Genomic DNA, 26,842 nt, shown 5'->3' with positions numbered 1-26,842 from the left:
AATTTTGTTAAGTTGAGAAAAAAGGCAAACATGAAGACATGGCATATCTGATAGGGGTATACCTTGAGATTGGGCTAGAGATTCTAAAAATAGTTGATTAACCTTTTTTTTCCCCTTCCAAGGCTGCTTAAAACTATATTGGTTTTACTTAGGACCACCATTGTAGTTGCTGACATTGAATGATGGGAGTATATAATTTGAGCCACCAAAATAAATGAGGCCAGTGTCTCTTAGCAGAGAATCACTTAATCTCCTAGCAGAGAAGTAGATAATTACTTAAAATAATTTCGTAAAGTTACTTTGTGTCCAGCAGTATCGGAATGGTCATTCCATAATTATTTGTTCTGTAAACTTAGATTTTATCACTGATGGAGCATTTCTTTTGGCTTTCGTAAAGTTATTTTAGCACCTGTCACCTATAGGTGGTTTGCTTTCTGTTTTTTTTAGTCCTGTCCTTGTGGAATGACCTCTGTTGTACAATAAGTCTCATCCATACTGAGAAACAGGAGTCTCAAAGCCCCTCCTTGTGTCTGGTCTTGGTATCTCACCCCTCTCTTGTGTTGACTTTACTGGTTATCTTCAAGTGGAAACAAGTAGAGAAAAATCTTGTCAGCTAGGCATGTATGTGTATATCACCAGGTCTTGTCTTAAATTTACACCCAAAGATTCCCCCGTGGTATATAACTGAGGACATTCTTAGGACACTAAGGAGTATAGATAGAGCAGGGGTTGGCAAACTGTGGGCTTACCTTTTTTTATAAATAAAGTTTTATTGGAACACAGCATATCGATTTCTTCCTGTATTATGTAAGACCACTTTTATACTATAAGGGCAGAATTGAGTAGTTGAAACAGTATGTTTACTATCTTGCCCTTTAAGAAAAGGTTTGCCAATTTTATGTCTAGAATTTGCTCATGTAACATTGAAATAATGGAAATCAAAAGGTACTTGGAGAATCTTTTATCAAAACATGAGGCCAGGCATGGTGCCTCACTCCTGTAATTCCAGCACTTGTGGAGTCTGAGGTGGTTGGATCACTTGAGGTCAGGAGTTCAAGACCAGCCTGACCAACGTGGCAAAACCCTGTCTCTACTAAAAATATAAAAATTAGCCAGATGTGGTGATGTGCCCCTGTAGTCCCAGCTACTCAACAGCCTGAGGTGGGAGGATCACTTGAACCCTGGAGGCGGATGTTGCAGTGAGGCAAGATCACACCACTGCACTCTAGCCTATGTGACAGAGTAGAACCCTGTCTCAAACCCTAAAAAATATCATGAGGCTATGGAAAGAACATTCATTTAGGAAGCCAGTAGTAAACGACTGAGGAAATAGTCATTAAATATAACACTGCACATTCATCAAATAATAGGATCTTAATGCATAGCCCTATTGTTGGGTGGTGAATGAAATATTAGATACCATTTTTCCTCCTAGAGGTCCAGTTTTACATAGAAATTGTAACTTTGTGTTGTCATCCCACTGGTAATACTAAGGCCAGGCACAAGGATTTTCAACTTTTGAAGTTTATTTTCTCACTCGAAGCCATTTATGTAAACTCCTTTGAATACCCACATAAAGCAAAGAAAGTTGGTGCTGATAAACTAGTGGGCAGCAGGTTCATGGTGGTTCAGGGTCGGTCAGCAAACCAGTCTCAACACTGAAGATGATGCCAAACAAAATTGACTGCAATCAGTTCTAGCCAGGATCATGGTTTAGATATTTTCTAGCCAGAATTAATTAATTTTTTCTTTTTTTGACACGGAGTCTCACTCTGTTGCCAGGCTGGAGTGCAGTGGCGCGATCTTGGCTCACTGCAACCTCCACTTCCCGGGTTCAAGCGATTCTCCTGCCTCAGCCTCCCGAGTAGCTGGGATTACAGGCGCGTGCCACCACGCCCAGCTAATTTTTGTGTAATTAATTTCTTATACAGTATCATCATTTAATGATTTGTGGGGTTTTATGTGTGTATGTGTTTTCTAAGAGACAGAATATCACTATATAGCCCAGGTTGGTCTTGAACTCCTGAGCTCAAGCAATCCTCTTATCTGCCTCAGTCTTCTGAGTAGCTGGTACTACAGATGTGAGCCATTACACCTGTCTTAATGTTTTGTGTTCTTACATGTTAACCCCCTATGTAATAGGGCAGTGTGCCATTGTATAAATAACAGTTAATAAAATTTAAATTAGTCTTGGTTGAACTATTAACATAGGTAAGTCCTTTCTACAAACTTTGTCTGTCTGTCTAAAAGCTGGGTGTGGTGGTGCACACCTGTAGTCCCAGCGACTCAGGAGGTTGAGGCGGGAGACTCATTTGAGCCCAGGAGGTTGAGGCTGCAGTGAACTATAATGGTACCACTGCACTCCAGCCTGGGTGACAGAGTGAGACCCTGTCTCAAAAAAAGAAAGGAAGGAGTTAAGTGGAAAATTGAGAAACTGTGATGGGACTCTAAATGGGACAACATAGTAAACTGATAGAATTTTTGTCTTAGTTTAGAAGGCCAGATTATGTTGATATACTTCAGTTGGGATAAATTGCTGTTTTAGAGTGTTTTTCTTTAGACATCAGGATATGATTCTTTTTTTTTTTTTTTTTTTTGAGACGGAGTCTCACTCTGTCGCCCAGGCTGGAGTGCAGTGGCCGGATCTCAGCTCACTGCAAGCTCCGCCTCCTGGGTTCACGCCATTCTCCTGCCTCAGCCTCCCGAGTAGCTGGGACTACAGGCGCCCGCCACCTCGCCCGGCTAATTTTTTGTATTTTTTTAGTAGAGACGGGGTTTCACCGTGTTAGCCAGGATGGTCTCGATCTCCTGACCTCATGATTCGCCCATCTCGGCCTCCCAAAGTGCTGGGATTACAGGTTTGAGCCACCGCGCCCGGCCGATGATTCTTATCTATAATTGATATTTGCTTAGTTTTCTTCCCTCAAGACATCTGATAAATTGTTTTTTTCTAACTAAATTTCTTTTTTAGAGTTGTTGACTTTAACTTGAGTAGCTCCTGTGGGTCAGTTGCTTTATTGAGTACTTGGAATGCTAAGTTTAATAACATATGTTACTGCATTTAGTAAGTTCCCAACAGCCTGAAACAGGGCTAGATTTCTCTGATAAGGTTTCCCCAGAACTGTCCAATAAATGAACATTTATGAACTGTCTGCTATATTCCAGACATTGCTAGATGCTTGTTTAAGAGATGAATAAGACATGCCTAGCCTTCAGAAGCTTCCAAACTGGTGGTAAGGAGAGTAGGGAGAGGTAAATTCATAAAATATGCATAAGGTGTAGTGGAAACCCAGGTCTGCCCTGAGGGACCAGAAGTGTGTGAGGGCAAAAAGAGAGCCAGTAGTGTTTTAGGTAGGGGGAGCTCCTATCTCTTCTGTCCTTCACTGCCAACATCTGACGTCAATGACCTGCCAGAATCACATAGTAATAATACTGGAGTGGTTCCTTGTTACTCTCTGACTCAAACATTTTTCTCGATTTTTATTTATAATTTTATATATAATGTATAATTTGGTTTTTAAATTGTTATTTTAATTTTAATTTTTTAATAAATAGAGACAGGGTCTCGCTGTGTTGCCCAGGCTGGTTTTGAACTCCTGAGCTCAAGCAGTCCTGCCTCTGCCTCCCAAAGTGCTGAGATTACAGGCATGAGTCACTGCACCCGACTATAATTTGTTTTAAGCATCTGTGTTCAGGCGGTATGGTAGGCACTTTCACTCTGTGTTTTCTCTGATATAGTTTATTCTACTGCATTTTCTTACAAACTGTAATCACTCTTATTTCCAGTTAAAACAGATGATAGACTGGACATGGTGGCTCATGCCTATAATTTTAGCACTTTGGGAGGCAGAGGTGGGAAGATCACTTGAGCCCAGGCATTCAAGACCAGCCTGGGCAACACAGGGAGACTTAAACTTTTTTTTTTTAATTAGCTGGGCATAGTGGCATGGACTAGTAGTCCCAACTACTTAGGAGGCTGAGGTAGAAGGATCACTTGAGCCCAAGAGGTCGAGGCTACATTAAGCCGTGGTCATGCTACTGCACTCCAGCCTAGGTAACAGAGACCTGGTCACACACTCAAAAAATAGATCATAGATATCGACCACTTCATCGTTCTTACTTAGCAATAGTCGTTTCCTGTTTCCTCCTGTCTTACTCCATTTTCACACTATAAATTTACTACCTGAGACTGGGTAATTTATAAAGGAAAGAGGTTTAATTGACTCAGTACTGCATAGCTGGGAGGGCCTCAGGAAACTTACAAGCATGGACGGCAAAGAAGAAGCAAGTACCTGCTTCACAAGGCGCCAGGAAAGAGAAAGTGAGCAGAAAGAGCCCCTTATAAAACCGTCAGCTTTCGTGATAACTCATTCATTATCACGAGAAGAGCATGGCGGAACCGCCCCCATGATCCAGTCACCTGGGGGGTTACACGTGGGGGTTACAATTCAAGATGAGATTTGGATAGGGACATACAACCAAACCATATCACTTCCTGATCATGCTTTATGATATAGCTAAGAAAGTTTACCTGCTCTTTTCCCATGCTAAACTCTATTGATCTTTCCTGATTCCTCTTGCCAAAAGGTAATCCAGTGTGGACTTGAGCCTGTAGTCTTAGCTATTTGGGAGGCTGAGGTAGGAGGATCGTTTGAGGTTAGGAATTAGAATCTGCACTGAGTTACAATCTTGCCACTGCACTCCAGCCTGGGCAAAACAGCAAATCCTATCTCTTAAAAAAAAATAAAATAAAATGCTGAGAACACATTCTATTCTATAATGAGTTTGTGTTCCCAGACAAAAAAATTAAAAAGAATCAACACAATTTTAAGAAAAAAAAAAAGGGCAGGTGCAGTGTCTCATGCCTATAATCCCAGCATTTTGGGAGGCCAAGGTGGGTGGATCACCAGAGATCAGGAGTTTGAGACCAGCCTGTCCAACATGGTGAAACCCTGTCTCTACTAAAAAGACAAAAAAAAAGAAAAAATTAGGCAGACGTGGTGGTGTGCGCCTGTAATCCCAGCTAGTCGGGAGGCTGGGGCAGGAGAATCACTTGAACCTGGGAGGCAGAGGTTGCAGTGAGCCGAGATTGCACCTCTGTATTCTAGCCAGGGCAACAGGGCATGACCCTATCTCAAAAAAAAAAAAAAGGAATGCTCAAAGCTCTTTTAAGAATTTCTTACTTAGAGGCCTCAGAAATAACACCACACATCTACAACCATCTGATCCTCGAGAAACCTGACAAAAACAAGCAATGGGGAAAGGATTCCCTATTTAATAAATGGTGCTGGGAAAACTGGTTAGCCGTATACAGAAAACAAACTGGACCCCTTCCTTACACCTTATACAAAAATTAACTCCGATGGATTAAAGACTTAAATGTAAAACCTAAAACCATAAAAACCCTAGAATAAAACCTAGGCAGTACCATTCAGAACATAGACATGAGCAAAGACTTCATGACTAAAACACCAAAAGCAATGGCAGCAAAAACCAAAATTGACAAATGGAATCTAATTAAAAAGCTTCAGCACAGCAAAAGAAACTATTATCAGGGTGAGCAGGCAACCTACAGAATAGGAGAAAATTTTTGCAATCTATCCATCTGACAAAGGTCTAATATCCAGAATCTACAAGGAACTTAAATTTACAAGAAAAAAACAACCCCTTCAAAAAGTGGGTGAAGGATAAGAACAGACGCTTCTCAAAAGAAGACATTTACGCGGCCAACAAACATATTTAAAAAATCTTATCATCATTGGTCATTAGAGAAATGCAAATCAAAACTACAGTGAGATACCATCTCACACTAGTTAGAATGGCGATCATTAAAAAGTCAGGAAACAACAGATGCCACGATGTGGAGAAGTAGGAACGCTTTTACACTGTTGGTGGGAGTGTAAATTAGTTCAACCATTGTGGAAGACAATGTGGCATTTCCTCAAGGATCTAAAACCAGAAATACACCATTTGATCCAGCAATCCCATTACTGGATGTATACCCAAAGGATTATAAATCATTCTCCTATAAAGACACATGCACACGTATGTTTATTGCAGCACTATTTACAATAGTGAAGACTTGGAACCAACCCAAATGCCCATCAGTGATAGACTGGATAAAGAAAATGTGGCACATATACACTATGGAATACTATGCAGCCATAAAAAAGAATGAGTTCATGTCCTTTGCAGGGACATGGATGAAACTGGAAACCACCATCCTCAGCAAACTAACACAGGAACAGAAAACCAAACACCGCATGTTTTCACTCATTAGTGGGAGTTGAACAATGAGATCGCATGGACACAGGGAGGGGAACATCACATACCAGGACCTGCCAGGGACTGGGGAACAAGGGGAGGGAGAGCATTAGAACAAATACCTAATGCATGTGGGGCTTAAAACCTAGATGACGGGTTGATAAGTGCAGCAAACCACCATGGCACATGTATACCTATATAACAAACCTGCACGTTTTGCACAAGTATCCCAGAACTTTTAAAAAAAAAAAAAAAAAGTTATTTTCTTGGCCGGGCACAGTGGCTCATGCCTGTAACCCCAGCACTTTAGGAGGCCGAGGTGGGTGGATTATTTGAGGTCAGGAGTTCAAGACCAGACTGGCAACATGGCGAAACCCCATCTCTACTAAAAATACGAAAAATTAGGCGGGCATGGTGACGCATGCCTGTAGTCCCAGCTACTGGGAAGGCTGAGACATAATTTCTTGAACCCAAGAGGTAGAGGTTGCAGGTTGCAGTGAGCTGAGATCGTGCCACCGCACTCCCGCCTGGCAACAGAGCCAAAAAAAAAAAAAAAAAAAATTTCCTTATATTCTTACAGACTATATTATTTTAAATGTGGATATTCTAGAGATTGATGGTGGTGATGTTTGCTTAACAATATGGATTTACTTAATGCCACAGAACTCTGTACACTTAAACATGCTGAAAATGATAATTTTATATTATGCATATTTTACTGCAGTAATAAATATGGAAACAAATAGTATGGAGGGGCCAGGTACAGTGGCTATCTCCTGTAATCCCAGAATTTTGGAAGGCCAAAGCAGGAGGATCACTTGAGGTCAAGAGTTAAAAACCAGTTTGGGTAACATAATGAGACCCTCCTCTCTACAAAAAATACAAAAATTAGCTAGGTATGGTGGCGTGCACCTATAGTCCCAGCTACTCGGGAGACTGAGGTGAGAGGATTGTTTGAGCCCAGGAGGTCAAGGCTGCAGTGGGCCAGGATTGCACTACTACACTCCACCCTGGGTGACAGGGTGAGACCCACCATCTCATAAAGAAGGGAAAAAAAAAAGCGGGGGGAACTGGAGAGGGCAGTTTCTTTCCCTTCAAACTATCAAAGCAAGGAAAAAAGTAGTTCTTTATGACTTTTTGCCAAGAACCCTCAGTTCTTACTCATCTGTTGTGTTTTACAGTCTACTTTATCTAATACTAATATAGCCAGTCCAGTTTTTTTATGAGTATTTGCAGGGTATGTAATTTTCTGTCCTTTCACTTTTAACCTGTTTTGATTTTTGAGGCAGAGTCTCACTTTCTCACCCAGGCTGGGGTGCAGTGGCACAATCTCGGCTCACTGCAACCTTCACCTCCCAGATTCATGCGATTCTTGTGCCTCGGGCTTCCAAGTAGCTGGGATTACAGGCGCATACCACCACGCCTGGCTAATTTTTGTATTTTCAGTGGAGACGGAGTTTCACAGTGGTGGCCAGGCTGGTCTCGAACTCTCAACCTCAGGTGATCCACCCCACCCTTGGCCTCCTAAAATACTGGGATTACAGGTGTGAGCCACCACGCCTGGCTCTTCATGTGGATTTCATTTACCATCTGGTATCCTTTTTTTCAGCCTGAAGGGCTTTCTTTAGTATTTCTTTTTTCTTATTCTAAGGTTCCCATCAGATAGGTAGTGTGCTGAATTCATAACAAGGTTTGAAGGAGGCATGTCACACACATGAGCATGAAAACCCAATCATCATGCTTACAAACTACAGGATTTCTTTAGTATTTCTTCTAAGTCAGGTCTGCTAAGTGTGAAGGCTTGTAGTCTTTTTTTTTTGTCTGGGACTGTCTTAATGTTTTTATTTTTGAAGGATAGTCTTGTTAGATGTATTAGTTTTTTATTGCTGAATTAAAAATTACCACAATTGTAGCTCTCAAAACACCCCCAGCCAGGTGCAGTGGTTTGTGCCTATAGTCCCATCTACACAGGAGGCTAAGACAGGAGAATCACTTTAGCCCAGGAGTTTGAGGCGGCTGCAATGTGCTGTGATCATGCCTGTAAATAGCCTGTACTCCAGCCTGGGAAATAAGCAAGACACTGTCTCTTTAAAAAAGTAAAAATTTAAATAAATAGATTGAGTTTTTAATTATTTAAAAAACACCACCAAATATCTCACAAGTTTCTGTAAGTGAGAAGTCTGAATATGGCTTATCTGGACATTTTGCTTGGGGTCTCACAGTGCCTACAATCAAGGAAGGTTGGTCAGGGTTGTGGTTTCATCTGAGGCTCTGGAGTTCTCTTCCAGGCTTACACAGTTGTGGGCAGTATTATTTTCCTGGAACTGTAGAGTTTAGAGTAGCCTTCCTCTTAAAGGCCAGTGGAAAAAAACCTCTTTGATCTCAGTGAAGACTAAAGCCCCTTTTTAAGGGGCTCACCTGATTAAGTCAAGACTACTCACAAAAAAACTCGGTGAAGTCAAAGTCAAACTGATTAGGGAGTTTAATATCTGTAAAATCCCTTCACCTTTGCCATGTAATGTAACCTAATTATGGAAGTGACATCCATCACATTCATAGGCCTTTCTCACATTCTCAGGGAGGTGTGTATGCCAAGTGGTGGCAATTTTAGGCACCGTCTTGGAATTCAGCCTACCACACTGGATGGGGAATTCTTTGTTGATTTTCTTTTTTTCTTTGAGCACTCTGAATATGCTGCTGCTTCCTTGTCTCCATTGTTTCTGGTGAGAAGTCAGCTGTTAATCTTACTATGGATCCCCTGTATTGATGAGTAGATTTCTCTTGCCACTAAATTCAAGATTTTGCTTTTCTTTGGCTTTTAACAGTTTTACTGTGATTGTTGGGTGGGGATCTCTTTGTGTTTATCCTACTTAGAGTTCATTGAGCTTCTTGGATGTATAGATTAAGGGTTTAGTAAAATTTTTTAAGTTTTCAGCCATTATTTATTGTTTCTGTTATCATGGAACTCCCATTACATGTGTGTTGATAGGCTTGTTGGTATCCTACAGGTCCCTGAGACTCTGTTCATTCTTATTTTTTTCTTTCTTTCTGCTTTTCAGATTGGACAATTTCTTGATGTGTCTTCAAGTTTGCTGATGCTTTTGTCTGCCAGTTTGAATCCACTGTTGATCCCCTTCAGTTAATTTTTCGTTTCAGCTATTATACTTTTCAGCTGTAGAGGTCCAATTCAGTGTTTTTTTTTTATAATCTTTTTGTTGAGATTCTCTATTCCTTGAATCATTGTCATCATGCTTTTCTTTCAGTTCTTTAAGCATGGTTTCCTTTAATTTGAACATATTGATAGCTGCTTGGAAATCCTGGACAGCTGAACAGCTGAACCTCCCCAGAGACAGTTTCTGACTTTTTATCCTGTCTATGGCTCACACTTTCCAGTTTCTTTGCATGTCTCATAATTTTTTGTTAAACTGAACGTTTTAGATAATACATTGTAGAGACTCTGAGTTAGATTGCCTCCTGCCCCTCCCCAAAGGGAGGTGGTTGTTGCTATTTTTTTTTAGGGAGTTGCCTGCATTAAGTCTGTAGTATGAGGTGGTGATAGCAGAGATCAATTTTTTTTTTTGCCAGATTTTCTAAGGGTCACCCTGAGTCAGTTTGTCAGTTTATCTTAGTGGTCAGAAATGACTGGTCAAAGGTTATGCGTAGCTACTGGAGCCAGTGAGGCTTCAGCCTTTTTCTTTTTTTAAGAGACAGGGTCTTGCTCTGTTGGCCAGGTTGATCTTGAACTCCTAGCCTTAAGCAGTCCTCCCACCTTCGCCTTCCAAAGTGCTGGGATTACAGGCGTGAGCCACTGCACCTGACTAGCTTCTGCTTTTTGCCAATGCAATTTGGAAAACAAAGTCAAAGTTCAGGCAGTTTACAAGTTTGCCCCAGCTTTTACTTCATGCCATCTTCTCATGTCCATGGCTGTCCTGTGTCTGTTAAAGGTGTCATTGAGCCATGGATGTTTCTATGACTAGGGTCCTTTCCAGCTGAGCATGCATACAGCTTTGTGTAAGCACACATACTTTTTTTTTTGAGACGGAGTCTTGCTCTGTCGCTCAGGCTCGAGTGCAGTGGCGTGATCTTGGCTCACTGCAGCCTCCGCCTCCTGGGTTCAAGAGATTCTTCTGCCTCAGCCTCCCAAGTAGCTGGGATTATAGGCATGTGCCACCATACCCAGCTAATTTTTTGTAGTTTTAGTAGAGACAGGGTTTCACCTTGTTGGCCAGGCTGGTCTCATACTCCTGACCTCGTGATCCACCCGCCTCAGACTCCCAAAGTGCTAGGATTACAGGCGTTAGCCACCGAGCCTGACATCACACAGACCCTCAGACCTCCACAGATACCTGGGAGCTAATCAAGGCCCACCATGGCTATGTAATTCTTCTGGTAAGTCTGCTGGTTTGTTGCTTGCCCCCAATATTGCAACCTTGGGTTGCTGCAATATTAGCCTTCCCCAACTGTTTGCTGCCAATATTGCTGTTGGTTTCAACAATAGTCCCGCATTTGGGACTTTTCTATATTCTACTCCTAACCAGTGGCCCCCCTCCAGCAGTGATGGTGTTGGTTTTCACAGCTTGCCCCATCCTGGTAGAACTACCATTGATAGAGCTGGTGGAACATGGTAACAATAGCCCTAGGTTAAAACACACAGACTTCTGGCTGGGCACGGTGGCTCATGCCTGTAATCTCAACACTCTGGGAGGCCGAGGCAGGTGGATCACCTGAGGTCAGGATTTTGAGACCAGCCTGGCTAACATGGTGAAACTCCATATCTACTGAAAATACAAAAATTAGCTAGGCGTGGTGGCAAGTGCCCGTAATCCCAGCTATTCGGGAGGCTGAGGCAGAAGAATCGCTTGAACCCACAAGGCAGAGGTTGCCATGAGCTGAAATTGCACCACTGCACTCCAGCCTGGGCAACAAGAGCGAGACTCCTTTTCAAAAACAAAAACAAAAAAACCCACACACAGACTTCTGCTCTTCTTAACTGAGTTGAGTAGTTTTTCTTGAATGATCACTTTTCAATTTGTTATACACCTGTGCCCACTTTCCAGAGTTCTGATATGGTGGTTTGACATGTTTGTCTAGTTTTTTCATTTAATTTTGGAGACAGGCTCTGTTGAACTTCTCACTCTACTATTCCAGCAGTTCCCCCTTTACCTTTTTATTTTATAGCTTTCTTTTGGGTTCTCATATTTTTAAGAGAAATGGTCTTATTCATGTTATGTTTTTCTTTACGTTATTATGCTTTTACTCTTAATTTATGGGTGCTCAGAAACACTTTTGTGCAGTGTTTAAATGTTTTTAGAAGCCTCTTAATCAAATATTCCCAGGCCCCTTGAACATAGTAGTTGTCAAGGTAGTCATTAAATGCTCATTTAGTAGAGTTTTAAAGCTTTATTTAATATCTGCTTTGGGTCAGGTACTATAACCATAGTATGACTTTAGAGCATGGACTTTAAAGTTGAACCTGTGCAAGAATCCTCTCTCTTGTTAATGGAAATGTGACCTTGAACAAGTTGCTTAATTCTTCTCTTTTGAATGTCTTCAACCATAAAATAAAACTTCAGGGGAGTAAATGTGACTTAAGGCATAATATTTGCCCTATATTAAGTATTCGGTAAGTGATAACTTGTGACAATATGTGAGAAGAATGTATAATAATAGTTTCTACTTAATTATTAAGGTAATTAACAGTATTTTCTTTCTTTTCTTTTCCTTTTCCTTTCCTTTCATTTCCTTTCTTTTGCTTTCTTTTCTTTTCTTTCTTGAGACAGGGTCTTGCTATGTTGCCCAGGCTGGTCTTGAACTCTTGGCCTCAAGCAGTCCTCCGGAGTAGCTGGGATCACAAACATGAGCCACTGCACCTGGCTCATTTTAAAGATGGTAAAACTCAGATTAGAGAAGGAAAGTAATTTGGTAATTTGGCGTGATCATACTGTTAATGAGTTCCAGAAAGAGGAGTTGATCCCGGGTCTGCTTGACTAATCCATTTTTCCCTGCTACTTCTAGGAATCAGAAAAGGCATCAAGGGCTGGGGACAGTGGCTCACGCCTGTAATCCCAGCGCTTTGGGAGGCTGAGGCGAGTGGATCACTTGAGGTCAGGAGTTCAAGAACAGCCTGGCCAATGTGATGAAACCCCGTCTCTACTAAAAAATACAAAAAACTAGCTGGGCGAGGTGGCGGGCGCCTGTAGTCCCAGCTACTCTGGAGGCTGAGGCAGGAGAATGGCGTAAACCCGGGAGGTGGAGCTTGCAGTGAGCTGAGATCCGGCCACTGTACTCCATCCTGGGCGACAGAGTGAGACTCCATCTCAAAAATAATAATAATAATAATAATAATTAGCAGGATTTGGGGGCAAATGCATGTAATTCTAGCTACTCGGGAGGCTGATGTAGGAAAACTGCTTGAACCCAGGAGATGGAAGTTTCAGTGAACCGAGATTGCACATGGCAGTCCAACCTGTGTGACCTGTGAGACTCTGTCTCCAAAAAAAAAGAAAGAAAAGGTGTCACGGGTTTGTGGTTAGCTCTTATCATTGGTACAAAGCAAATATTTATTTGTTTGCATTTTCCCCCCACCTCATGCAACATGTCAAGAACTTCCACTACAAAAGTGATACACCAATTATTTGAACCTTGTGTGTTTCTCTAAGATACAGCCTTAGTGAATAAAACCTGGAATTTCTTAGGTGAGCGGAAAAATAAGAGACTTTAAACTCTTCATCCACAAATATGAGCATCAAAACTGGGACACTTTTTTTTTTTTTTTTAATTTTCTTTTTTAGGGGGGTTTGAGTTGGAGGTTTCACTGAGTTGCCTAGGCTGGTCTCAAATTCCTGGACTCAAAGGATCCGCCTACCTCAGGCTCTCTAGTAGCTGGGACTACAGGCACATGCCACTGTACCTGGCTCTCACAAACGCTTTTGATACATAATGGTGTAAGTAGCTATAAAAAGTATACTTAGAACAATTTTGTTAGCTTTAAAGCCTCTGAGACTGAAACATTGTACATACATGTTTTTATCATAATGTACTCCAAAAATTGTGTACTCTCTTACAGAAACCTCCCCAGTGGTATTCCTTCTCTTTAATTCTCTTTCCTGACCTATTTTTGTCTGTACTGTGACACCTACTCTGCTTGGGTATCCTCTTATAATTCTTAACTGTGTCATAAAATCAGCTAATGCAGGGACACAGTGTTCATGTACTTAGTTCATGGTAGATTCTTTTTGGGGAAGAGGGGTATCCATTATGGTTTTTTTTTTTTTTTTTTTTTTTTTTTTGAGGCGGAGTTTCGCTCTGTCGCCCAGGCTGGAGTGCAGTGGCCGGATCTCAGCTCACTGCAAGCTCCGCCTCCCGGGTTCACGCCATTCTCCTGCCTCAGCCTCCCGAGTAGCTGGGACTACAGGCACCCGCCACCTCGCCCGGCTAGATTTTTGTATTTGTATTTTTTAGTAGAGATGGGGTTTCACCGGGTTAGCCAGGATGGTCTCGATCTCCTGACCTCGTGATCCGCCCGTCTCGGCCTCCCAAAGTGCTGGGATTACAGGCTTGAGCCACCGCGCCCGGCCGGTATCCATTATAGTTTATTCTTTTTTTTTTTTTTTTTTTTTTTTTGGAGGCAGAGTCTTGCTCTGTTGCCCAGGCTGGAGTGCAGTGATGCCATCTCAGCTCACTTCAGCCTTGACCTCCTGGGCTCAGGTGATCTCCCACTTCAGCCTCCCGAGTAGCTGAGACTACAGGCGTGTGCCACCATGCCTGGCTAATTTTGTATTTTTAGTAAAGATAGGGTTTTGCTCTGTTGCCAAGGCTGGTCTCAAACTTCTGAGTTCAAGCAGTCAGCCTACCTCAGCCTTCCAGGGTGCTAGGATTACAGACATGAGCCACTGCACCCAGCCTATCATGGTAGATTCTTTTTTTTTGAAACGGAGTCTCACTCTTGTCCCCCAGGCTAGAGTGCAGTGGCGCAATTTCAGCTCACTGCAACCTCCGCCTCCCTTGTTCACGTGATTCTCCTGCCTCAGACTCCTGAGTAGCTGGATTACAGGCACTCACCGCCATGCCTGGCTAATTTTTGTATTTTTAGTAGAGATGGGGCTTCACCATGTTAGCCAGGCTGGTCTTGAGCTCTTGACCTCAGGTGATTGATCTGCCTGCCTCGGCCTCCCAAAGTGCTGGGATTACAGGCGTGAGCCACCGCACCTGGCCTCATGGTAGTTTCTTCATGCCTTTTATGCTGTGTACTTATTAGCATTCTAAGTAACATCATTTTAATGGCTAATGAGCTGTCATAATCAATATTGATAGATGTCATGGTTTAAAATCTTACCATGCTTCCAAGTAAGATTTGAGGGCTAGAGATAAAGGATCTGGAATGATTTCCTTTTCTTACGAACTCTGCAACTCAGAGTAGAGGGGAAGGTATTGGAAGGTAGAGAGAAAGGTGGCCAAAGTACTTAGAAACCAACTTTAAATTATGAGGAAAAGAACCAGAATATTCTGCTCTCCAGCTCCACCTCAAACGCTTATTATACCTAACAGTTAAAGAAGCCAGAAAATATTTTAAATTGTGCTGACCTGATTATGTATTGAAACTTTTGATGGCAAGTCGCAGCTCCTCTTAACCATGGTTTATTTGGGGGATTCTTAGACAGTTACTTTCCATTTCTAATAAGATTTTTATGTTAGTGATTTGAGTACTGTCAGGCTGTTAGAACAATAAACATTCTTTGTGGAGCTTTACGAAAGGAGTGAAGTGTTGTAATGGCACTACTGTCAATCTCCAAATTTAAAGCATGCATGCGTATAGTGTTTAATGTCATTGTCTAGTTGCTGTTATAGCTAATCACTGACTGGAAGAGTTTATTACTATATGTATCACTCATGTGTTAGAGAATTTAGACTTATTAAACATTCATTTTCATGTTTTTTATAGTTTTCCAGGTAATATTTCAAGCTTTGAAGAAACAGGTTAGTTTTGTTCTTTTATAATATAGGTGGCAAACTATTTTGTGTATATATATATATATAGAGAGAGAGAGAGAGAGAGGTAGAGAGAGACAGGGTATTGCTATGTTGGCCAGCTTGGTATTGAACTCCTGACTTTAAGCAATCATTCTGCTTCAGCCTCCCAAAGTGCTGGGATTACAGGCACGAGCCATCATGCCCGGCCAAAACTGTTTCATACAACTATTCTTAGAGGTTTATTAAGTTATTTATTGTAGAGAGCAACTCAGTCTTAAATTACAGTTTTTATTTAGAATCTTACCTTTCCTTAGCATAGAAAAACTTTAGCTCATTTTATCAGATTTATAAATTATGAAGGAATTCTTTCCTTGCTGAATAATCCAGAATTAATTGACTTTTCTGTATTACTGAGGAACCTCAACTACTCAGAATATAATCAGAAGCTAATTAAGGAATTAGAAAAGAAGTAAAGAGCAAAGAGTTAAATAACAAGTCTTATATACTTTTTTTTTTTAAGGTGGAGTCTCTGTCGCCCAGGCTGGAGTGCAGTGCGTGATATCAGCTCACTGCAACCTCCACTTCCCAGGTTCAAGCGATTCTTGTGCCTCAGCCTCCCGAGTAGCTGGGACTACAGGCGTGTGCCACCATGCCTGGCTAATTTTGTATTTTTAGTAGAGCGGGGTTTCACCATATTGGGCAGGCTAGTCGTGATCTCCTGACCTCAAGTGGCATCCCAACATGCTGGGATTACAGGTGTGAGCCACTGCACCTGGCCCAAGTCTACATACTTTTGAGTTACCAAGTTTTTAGAGATGAAATACTATCCTCTCATAATCTGCGTCTTGTTTAGCATAACTCTACCAAAGTCAGGTTATTGCTTCAGTTGATTATTGCTATGTAAAAACCCTAAAAGTTGGTGACCGAAAACAGTTACAATTAAACATTCGCTTCATTACAGTTCTACAGTTTGGTCAGGTCTTAGAAGTCATGACTTGTCTCTATTCCACTTGATATCTGTAGGGACACTTGACTGGGACTGGAGGATTTATTTTCGAGATAACTCAGTCATATGGCTGGCTGCCAGCTGGGAGCTCAGATGGGAATGTAGATCAGGTCCTCAGTGCTTCATGGGGGAGCTAGACTTCTCACAGAATAACGGTGACAGGATCCCAAGAGAGAATGTCTTTATGAGCAGATGTTCCAAGAGGACAGGCCCCAATTCACAAATGTTTGATCAAAGGCAGTCACATGGCCACGCCAGTGTGAGAGAGGATACAGAACAATATTTAAATATTGAGTGTTATGGCTTATTGTAGGCTACTAAAGTAAAGTAACTACTACTACTGCAGTGTTCTTCTCATTTTACAGCAAAGTAGCCTTTCTGGAGGACAACTTGAAGACTTAATATTTATAGTCTTTGGCCTAGGAATTTCACCTTTAAGGTTTATCCTAAGGAAAATATTTAAACTCCCTGGATCTGTATCAAGGCTTCATCTAGTTTTCATCCATAGCATTTTGCCCAGAGTTAGATAGCTGGTTAATGCAGGAATTCAGATTAAAACCAGATTTTCTAATTCCAGAACTGTGTGCTTAATCATTGTACTATATAGCCTCTCACCCAGGGATGTCTATATATAATCATGTCAATGATATAAGAAGCTGATAATATATTTAATAAAAATAAGATTTGTATATATAAAAATCTAAAAGGCTGTATACTGAAATGGAATATCTACAAGCCAGTATGTATGTTTTTTAATTGTAAGGATATCTTTTATAAGTCCACCATGCAAACTCAATATATTCACATGTATATGTTTTGTTTTGTTTTTTGTGACAGAGTCTCACTCTGTCGCCCAGGCTAGAGTGCAGTGGTGCAATTTTGGCTTACCACAACCTTCGCCTCCTGGGTTCACGCGATTCTCCTGCCTCAGCCTCCGAGTAGCTGGAACTACAGGCACATGCCCCCATGCCTGGTTAATTTTTATACTTTTGGTAGAGACGGGTTTTGCCATTTTGGCCAGGCTGGTTTTGAACTCCTGACCTCAGGTGATCCACCCGCCTCGGCCTCCCAAAGTGCTGGGATTACAAGCGTGAGCCACCGCACCCAGCTGTCACATGTTTATGTTTTATATATATTTTAATTTTACCCTGATACTCAAATACTGGTCTCCACCCTTTCATTCAAACATCAAAGAGCTATGTGATTGTGGTTGTATATGCTACATGTAATGAATCTTGGAAGAGTATTCCACTCTCCTGTCCCCATCCCCCCTTCACACTGTAAATATAATGTAAGTATAACCCTTGAGGAGGATGTCTTGAGATCCCTGTAGGTCCATAGCTGCCCGATGCTCCAAATATAGAAGCTTAGAAACTACAAGTACTTACTGAATAGAGCTTCTTAACCAATATTCTTTAACTGGCTTCCACATCATAGTTTTACTTGACTTTACACTCCATTCTCACAGTATTCCAAATCACTACCCTTAAAGAGGTAAAAATATTATCGCCCATATCTGTCCCTGCTAAACCAGAATTACATGGTGGTTGTACAAATTCTCAAGTTCCTACCCTCTTTCACATTTGTTAAGTCTAGGGCAGCAGTTATTCCCTCTGTCAGCTAGGTTGGAGTGCAGTGGAACAACCTTGGCTCACTGCAACCTCTGCCTCCTGGTCTCAAGCGATTCTCCTGCCTCAGCCTCCCGAGTTGCTGGAATTACAGGTGTGTGCCACCACGCCCGGCTAATTTTTGTATTTTTAGTAGAGACAGGGTTTCGCCATGTTGGCCAGGCTGGTCTCGAACTCCTAGGGCAGCAGTTCTTGACCCTGGATGCACTTGAGAATCATTTGAAAATGCTGATGTCCAGATTCCACCCTAGATCAGTTGCATGAGATTCTCTAGTTGGTGTCACTTGAGTGTGTTTCTTAGCATTGGACAAGTTGGGAAGATACAGAAAATAGTTTTGCATTTTAAAGATTGTCCAAAAAAGGTGTTAGACTATTAATAGACAGTTTTATTTCAGCATAAGCCTGTAGGATTATGTAAATCTTCATGAATTGTTATGAATGAATTTTCCTTTAAAATAGAATTATTATTGCACAGTTTCATTGGAAATTACTCATTGAAAACCTTGTGTGAGCTCTCCAGTGAGTCTTGTTGCTAATTCACAAATGAAGAATATGGGCAATGTAGGAAAAATACCTGGAATTCCTTGGTTTATGCATTTAAGCTAGTCTAGATAATTTATTCTCTACTGTTTTGGAAATTATACCATAAAGGATACTTCTTTTAAAATAACGAGGAATTGTATCACTGGAAGGCCATGTCCTTATTTTTTAAAGAAAGAAACTAAATACTTTGGCTTAGTGACAATCTACATTTCAAAGGTTCTTGGGACTAAAAGCTTATTCTTCATTTAAATGACTTCTTCTCAGCCTTATTAAGAGTTCATCTAGGTTATAAACCATATCTCTAGTTATTCATGCTGTTCCAGATTGGGTAAAACAGGTATCAAAAGTACTGAAGGGAGAAGTAATAGCTTAAGCACTTCTCAGTTTATCTTTTATCTCTAGATGTAGATATTTGGAGAAATGCGGCTGTTTAATGAGAACTGTAGTGGGGCATCCATTTACATCTCTTAGGATTGGTTGAATAGAGTATGGCCTATTGAGTATACTTTTGATGTTGTTGCCAGTCTCTTTTCAAATGTACACGTGACACTATCTGAAGAAATACTAGAAACACCTAGTAAACATTTTTCTAATATCTATTGTTAAGCTATATTCAGGTGATCACATTTTGAGGCTTGGTTTTCTGCTTGGCTATCAGTGATAATCAGGTAACTATAGGGTATCTGTGAGCTGCTGACTTTAATAGGTCAGCCTGTGTAAGTGTATAAGACCTACCTTTTTGGAGACTAATAATGTGGTAGTTTCTTATGCTTAGACTTGAAGGGAGCACTTGTTTTAGACCTCTATAACATGGTTTCAAAAATCTTTTCCTTAGTATATAATGTCCATTTGCATTCCTGATGATCTTACCCTGTGTGATTAGTAATACTTTTTGTAGAAAATGGCTGGTTTAGTATCTGGCATACACAAGTGTCTTTTAACATTTTATCACTTTGCAGTTTTGTTCCTGGTGTATACAAATAGCAACAAAATAACATTGAACAATTCTCTTCAGGTTTTTAGTCTTGTTCTTTTCTAGCTCTTTGAATGTCCCAGGATCTTGTAATTATTTCATCACTTTTTCATGAGCTGAGCAAAATATATTCTCATCTTGCAAATGAAAAGCAAGATACCTACTAGCTTGAGCATTACCCTGAATTTCTCCAGAAGAGTACAAATATCCAAGTAGACTATAAACCCTTCTTTAATTCTGTTTATTAAATCAACAAATTGAGAACATACTATACTGAATACATCTGTATATTAATACTGTATTTGGCAGGGAGTGGGGCTTTCCTTCAGTAAAGCAATCTGTCTCCTAATGGTTAAAGTTAGATAAATAACTTCACCTAAAAATGTGAATTCTCCAAGAAGCAGAGTTTATTCTGTGGTCTGATAGTTTTGTAAGTTCAAATTCGCTGGGCAAATTCTAAATGGCACTAAATTTTATTATGAAGGGCTGGTTCAAGAAAAAGGTATTAAAAGGTGGGGGAAAGATAACTATTGGAGGAATCTGACCTCTCCTTACCAAGTGACCCAGTCATGGGACAAACTGACATTATATGCCTTCTGATGTGATGCCTCAGAAAACATCAACATTCCTGCAGTTTAGGAACATTACTGCCAACAATGCATAACAAAACTGGTCATGAGGAAACAGACAAACCCAAATGTAGAATGTAGCTCAGATAGCTGGCCTGAACTCTTTATTGTCAATGTCTTCAATGACAACAAGGCAGGGGCGACTCTTCTAGGTTAAAGATGACTAAAGAAACAACGTGCAGTATATAATTCTTGAATATTCTAAAGCATAGGGAATGGTGGGAAATAAAACCGAAAAGTTTAAACTGCTCTCTAAATATGGGGCTAAGGTGTCTACCTGTGACCTTCAGATATGGTTTATAACCTAGATGAACTCTTAATAAGGCTGAGAAGAAGTCATTTAAATGAAGAATAAGCTTTTAGTCCAGAGAACCTTTGAAATGTGCAGTGGCTCACGCCGATAATCTCAGCACTTTGGGAGGTCGAGGTGGGGGGATCACAAGGTCAGGAGTTCAAGACCAGCCTGGCCAACATGGTGAAATCCCATCTCTACTAAAGATACAAAAAAATTAGCCAGGCATGGTGATGCGCGCCTGTAATCCCAGCTACGCGGAAGGCTGAGGCAGGAGGCAGAGGTTGCAGTGAGCTGAGATGCTGAGATTGCGCCATTGCACTCCAGCCTGAGTGACAAGGCGAGACTCTGTCTCAAAAAAAAAAAAATAATAACCACCAGAGGTGGGAGGATCCCTCCAGCCCAAGTGTCTGTCGTGTGCTAGGATCTTGCCACTGTACTCCACCCTTGGCAACACAGCGAGACCCTCTGTTTTTTCCTGTCTTCTTTGATAATATTGGTAATCTATTTTATAGTTTTCCAAAGAAATGTTACTAAGTAGTGGTAACAGATTAGCATTTGGCAAATAACAATTAACAAAGGCATATTTTGAGTGTGGAATAAGATAGTTTTATAGACTCAGTGGATTCCAGGCAACGAACTTAACTTTTTTGAGATGCAGATAATATAATTATCTGCTCTTTAAATGTTAGTTTGGGCCCTGACATAGCTTTAAGTAACTGTTAATATTGGGTTTCTTACATAGAACCCTTGAGAGCCATCCAGATTATTTGAGCCTCTGTCTTTGCTTCAGATATATGATGAAACGTGATTTGCAGAACTTTTGAACTCCATGAACAAAACTGAAGTCTAAAGTAGTCCAGGGTTACTCAAACTCACTGTCTTCAGCATTTTCTAATATATGCCTATACAAATAGATGAAGGCTGTGGCTTACTTTTTGGTTCTTGCCCCATGCTATACTTTACTTTTGCTTGTCTCCCATCTTACCTGTCTGTGATCACTGTGCCCATATTGGCTGATCTATTGTTATTTCCCACAAATAACATATTTCTTGTATTTCCTACAAATACTATTTCATACAGATGGTTGTATTTGACAGTTTTACCTGTTAGGAAATAAAATGAACAGTAGCTAGGAAGAAAACTATGGCTTCCACTTTATACTCAGCCTGATACTAAGAAACTTCTCTTAAAATTGGGGGAAAATGTGAATATTAGGGTGAGAGAATACTAAATCTTGCTGTTTAAATTTTAAAAGTTTTAGTCATCTTAAAGTAAGTTAACAATATTTAAGCCTGATTTACGTTTAATTTCAGAATTCATTCTTTCTGGATAAATCTAGAGCATTTAAAGTGACATCTGAGATAAAACCTTTAAGGGATTTTTGCTGTAATTTGCCTCAGTAGTCTGACTCTTGTCCATACACTTCAAAGCAGATAAACCTAAGAATCAACTAGAGCCATCTGTTCTTAATTCTACACCTTAAACCTACATGCAGCTCATCTGTGGCTTCTCCTTCTGTGGTAACTTCTCTGTTCTATTTTTTCTGTTCAAAGCTATCATTTTTCTATTCAAACATATTAACTCCCAGTGCTCACAGGTAGGCACCTTAGCCCTATATTTAGAGTCCAGTTTAAACTTTTCAGTTTTATTTCCCACCACTGCCTATGCTTTAGAATATTCAAGAAATATATACTAAATATACCCTGTACTTACTTCTTCTCTGCATTTAGCTCACACCATTGTCACCATTTTCAACTGTCTTATAGTATGGCTAGCTCTGTCTTAAGAGAGTCCTGGCTGAGGCCATTGCACTCTCACCATTGCACTCTAGCATGGGCAACAAGAGCGAAACTCTGTCTCAAAAACAAAACAAAAAAGAGTCCTGGCTGGCTGTATGCAGTGGCTCACACCTCAAATCCCAGCACTTTGGGAGGCTGAGGTAGAAGGATCCCGTGAGCCCAGGAATTCAAGACCAGCCTGAGCAACTTAGGGAGACCCTGTCTCTAAAGGAAGGAAGGCAGGGAGGGAGGGGAAGCAGAGAGACTGAGGAAAGGAAAAAAAAGGAAGGGAAAGAATGAATGAATCCGGGCCAAATCAATTGTCAATTCCTTCGTCCTTTTTGTATTACGCAAATGGTATTATGCTACGGAATATACTGTTCTGAAACTTTTTTTTTTCTTCTTGAGATGGAGTCTTGCTGTGTTGCCCAAGCTGGAGTGCAGTGGCATGATCTTACCTCACTGCAACCTCCGCCTCCCAGGTTCAAGCGATTATCCTGCCACAGCCTCCCGAGTAGCAGAAATTATAGGCTCGTGCCACCTCGCCCAGCTAATGTTTGTATTTTTAGTAGAGATGGGGTTTCACTGTGTTGGCCAGGCTGGTCTTGAACTCCTGACCTCAAGTGAGCCACCTGCCTCGGCCTCTCAAAGTGCTGGGATTTGAGGCATGAGCCACCGCGCCCGGCCTGAGACTTTTTATGTGTCATACATTCTAGACAGCTTTTCTGATTAACCTATGGCTGAGTTATAAAAGCCATAGGTTAACCTATGGCTGAGTTTGTAAAAGGCTGTGTAATGTAAGCTTGTAATGTAAGATTTATTGTTTCTGGTCTTTTTTTTTTTTTTTCCTATTACAAACAATGCTGAAATATTTTTGTATGTGTGGAAATATTTGTAGGATTAATTCCCATTGAAATTGTTCATTCAAAAGTTATGTGCATTTAATACAGTAATGGATAATGTATTCACCAAAATGCCCCCCCCCCTTTTTTTTTTGAGACAGTCTCCCTCTGTCACCCAGGCTGAAGTGCAGTGAGTGATGTGATCACAGCTCATGCAGCCTCAGTCTTGAAGGCCGAAGCCATCCTGACACCTTATCCTCCCACTACAGGCATGTGCCACCATGCGCAGCTAATTTTTTTTTTTTTTTTAAAGCAGAATTTCGCTCTTGTTGCCCAGGCTAGAGTGCAATGGCGCGATCTTGGTTTACTGTAGTCTCCACCTCCCGGGTTCAAGCAGTTCTGCCTCAGCATCCCAAGTAGCTGGGCTTACAGGCACCTGCCACCACGCCTGGCTGATTTTTGTATTTTTAGTATAGACAGGGTTTCACCATGTTGGCCAGGCTGTTTGCGAACTCCTGACCTCAGATGATCCGCTCACCTTGGCCTCCCAAAGTGCTGGGATTACAGGCGTGAGCCACCATGCACAGCCTGCCCAACTAATTTTTTATTTTTTATAGAGATGGGGGTCTCACTATGTTGCCCAGCCTGTTCTCAAACTCCTGGCCTCAAGTGATCCTCCCACCTCAGCCTTCCAAAGTACAGGGATTACAGGCTTGAGCCATCATGCCCAGCCAGTTTGTAGTATTTTTAACCATGAAAATTCAACTTTTTATATGCTTATTTTCTAACCTCCTTGGTTGGTATATGTTTCATAAGGGCCAGGTCTGCATCTTATTCATCATTATAAATAATGATTCTGCCTTATCTAGCATGGTGCCTTTTATAGATGATCAGTAAATAATAGTTTAGTCCTCCTGAAGCTGTAGGTAAAAAAACCTCTCCTCCCTTCAGTCATTTTATAAAAGTTGAATAAGTTGAAAGTGACCAATCACAGGAGTTTCGGCAGTGAACAAACAACAACAAAAAACCCCCACATTTTCCACTTACTTATTTTAATCGGTGACGCTGAATTACAAGTCCTTGTAATGATCAGAAAGATGTTTAACAAGCTAAGTTAACCACTGCATATGTAATGGGCAAGTGATGTTCGAATTTCTTGATGTGACTTTAAACTCTAAAGAAGTCCTCATGCAAAAAGAAATCATAACCAGTTAAGAAAACTAAAAGAACTTTCTTAAGCTAATCATGATCCTCTTTAAGTATATAAACTATCAAACTATTAGCTAATCATAGAAGGGAAAGGACTTTTCCCCCATCACCCCTCCCCTTTCTATTAGAGTGAATCAGATATAATCATGATTGTGTCAAAAGTTCAAAAGGGAAAATGGAAGGTAAAATGAGCTGAATTGGCACTCTTCTCTCAACATTGTACCTGTAAGCTTGATATGTTGTTTCAGAGATTAACTTTATAGACTTCCGTACCCAGAAGTATGAAAATTCTTAGGGGACTCTTTTCACAAGCTTGATCTTAACGTATTTGAATAAAGAGAGCAGTTAATCCCCTTTGTAAAGTAATTTGAGAGGAGGGAATTCAGAATGTAAAATCTCACCTGCAGAAAACACTCAACTCTGTAAAGGCCTTTTTATCTTTAAGACACTTACAAAGACTTAATATTTTAATGCGGAAGGGTGAACTTGGTTAAAAAGCCAATAGGTGAAATTAGAGAGAAATAATCCAGTGCTTTCTTTCTGGGAATTATTCTACTCTCCAGGGGACCTAATTTTATTCCCTGTGGGGAATGAGAATACCCTCTGTACAACAAGCCAGCATCTTTAAATATAAGCTTGACTTTTAGTATAATAAGAGTCTTGTTAGGTGCAATTATTTCCTTAGTCATTAATACAATGAACAAATGTTGTGGTTACCTGGGAAAGAAAATTCAAGTGCTTTTAAATCTCTTGTGAGATTTGGTTTCATGCTTGAAACCTATACACTGTTATGCCCAATAGCATCTGTTGAGAATTCTAAGCTATAAGGTATACAACATAGAGAAGTTAATACACTTAGGAAAAAATTGAGACCCCTACAAAATGGATGTAAGGTCCTTAATAAAAAGCTTTTATTGTGCTGAGTGACAGCTATTTACCAGTGGCATTAAGCTTAACAAATAGGTAGAACTTTCTTAGGAGTTAATATTACAAGATGATGTCCTTGTATACACAGTAGGAAGCCAGCCTTTCCTTCAGGTGGCACTTAACTTTTTTCTTCCAGTTGTAAAACACTTTGCAGTTCTATGCAAATTCTGTGCTAATTAATTCAAGGTCTGAATTAACAGACAGAATATAATCTAAGAGAATATATAGTGTTGAGTAGTATTTTTGGTAGAGTATGGCATTAGTTATTGTGTTAAGTCATTTCTGTCACCTACAAACTCTGATATTTTGCACATTTTAAAATCTTTTTGGCTGGGCACAGTGGCTCATGCCTGTAATCCCAGCTTTTTGGGAGTCCAATACAGGTGGATTCCTTGTACTCAGGAGTTCAAGACCAGCCTGAGCAACATGGTGAAACCCTGTCTCTACCAAAAGTACAAAAATTAGCCAGGTGTGAGGCATGTGCCTGTACGCTGAGCTACACAGGGGGTTGAGGTGGGAGAAATCACTTGACCCTGCTGTGATCATGCCGCTGCTCTCCAGCCTGGGTTAGAGTGAGATCCTGTCTCAAATAAAATAAAATCTATCTTCTTTTTTTTTTTTTTTTTTTTTTTTTTGAGAGAGGGTCTCGTTCATTGCCCATGCTGGAGTGCAGTGGTACAATCACAGTTCACTACAGTCTTGAACTCCTAGGTTCAAGAGATCCTTCTACCTCAGCCTCCCAAGTAGTTAGGACCACAGGCACATGCCACCATGCCCAGTAAATTTATTTTATTTTTTGTATAGATGGAATCTTTTTATGTTTCCCAGGCTGGTAACTCTTGGCCTCAAGCAGTCCTCCCACCTCAGCCTCCCAGAGTACTAGGATTACAGGCATGAGCCACCATGCCAGGCCTGAAATCTATTCTTAATTATAAAATACTGGTCTCATACCACTCCTAATAGTCTTTAGTGTCTTTAGTCATAAACCATTTTTTATTGGATTTGGTAACATCTTTTTTTTTTTTTTTTTTTGAGTCAGAGTCTTGCTGTGGCTCGGGCTGGAGTGCAGTGGAGTGATCTTTGGCTCACTGCCACCTCCACCTCCCAGGTTCAAGCAGTTCTCCTGCCTCAGCCTCCCAAGTAGCTGGGATTACAGGCTCCCGCCACCATGCCCAGCTAAGTTTTATATTTTTAGTGGAGACGGGGTTTCACCATATTGGTCAGGCTATTGGTCAGGCTGATCTCTTGCTGGTCTTGAACTCCTGACCTCGTGATCCTCCCACCTCGGCCTCCCAAAGAGCTGGGATTACAGACGTGAGCCACCCCGCCAGGCCTAGCATATTTTTTCTTTAAAAGGAATCCAGTAAAAGATAATAGAAATCTTTCTTTTACTCTTTTTTAAATTTAGGAGTTGACTGAAGTGGCAACAAGTAGCCTTTGCAATCTTATAAAGAACAAAGTCTCCAGAAATTTTCTTACATTCTGGTGTAACTTCCAAGTACTGGGTGTTATGTTTTCAGTTCTTGCCCTCGCTTTTAAAGCTCTGGGTTTATGAGCTTGGTCTACTGAGTACGAGTTAATTTCCTACTAGTGGTAAGACCACAGACACTGTATGCAACACTTTCCCTGCTGTTTTTGGCATTTTTTAGGTGGCCATTAAGAATAATGTTTTATTTAGGTCTTTTTTAATGCAAGATCTAATCTAGTCCTCTTAACAAAATATTTTGTTTTCATTTAAAAGTAGCTAAGTGGGCGGGTTACGGTGGCTCACGCCTGTA

At 40.7% G+C, this 26,842-nt stretch overlaps 1 protein-coding gene and 1 non-coding gene across 2 annotated transcripts in view; one reads left to right on the top strand and one right to left on the bottom strand.

Moving 5' to 3' along the window:
• SNX3 (sorting nexin 3) overlaps positions 1-26,842 on the top strand; it is a 50,456-nt gene that overhangs the window by 10,592 nt on the left and 13,022 nt on the right. The gene's annotated exons all lie outside the window — the stretch shown is intronic.
• On the bottom strand, positions 7,921-8,021 carry LOC119625556 (small nucleolar RNA U13). Its single transcript, XR_005241746.1, has one exon. It is a non-coding gene; the product is annotated as a small nucleolar RNA U13 (small nucleolar RNA).

Source organism: Chlorocebus sabaeus, chromosome 13, assembly GCF_047675955.1.
Source record: "Chlorocebus sabaeus isolate Y175 chromosome 13, mChlSab1.0.hap1, whole genome shotgun sequence".
NCBI classification, from domain to species: Eukaryota; Metazoa; Chordata; class Mammalia; order Primates; family Cercopithecidae; genus Chlorocebus; species Chlorocebus sabaeus.
This window is presented reverse-complemented; position numbering and strand designations above follow the sequence as displayed.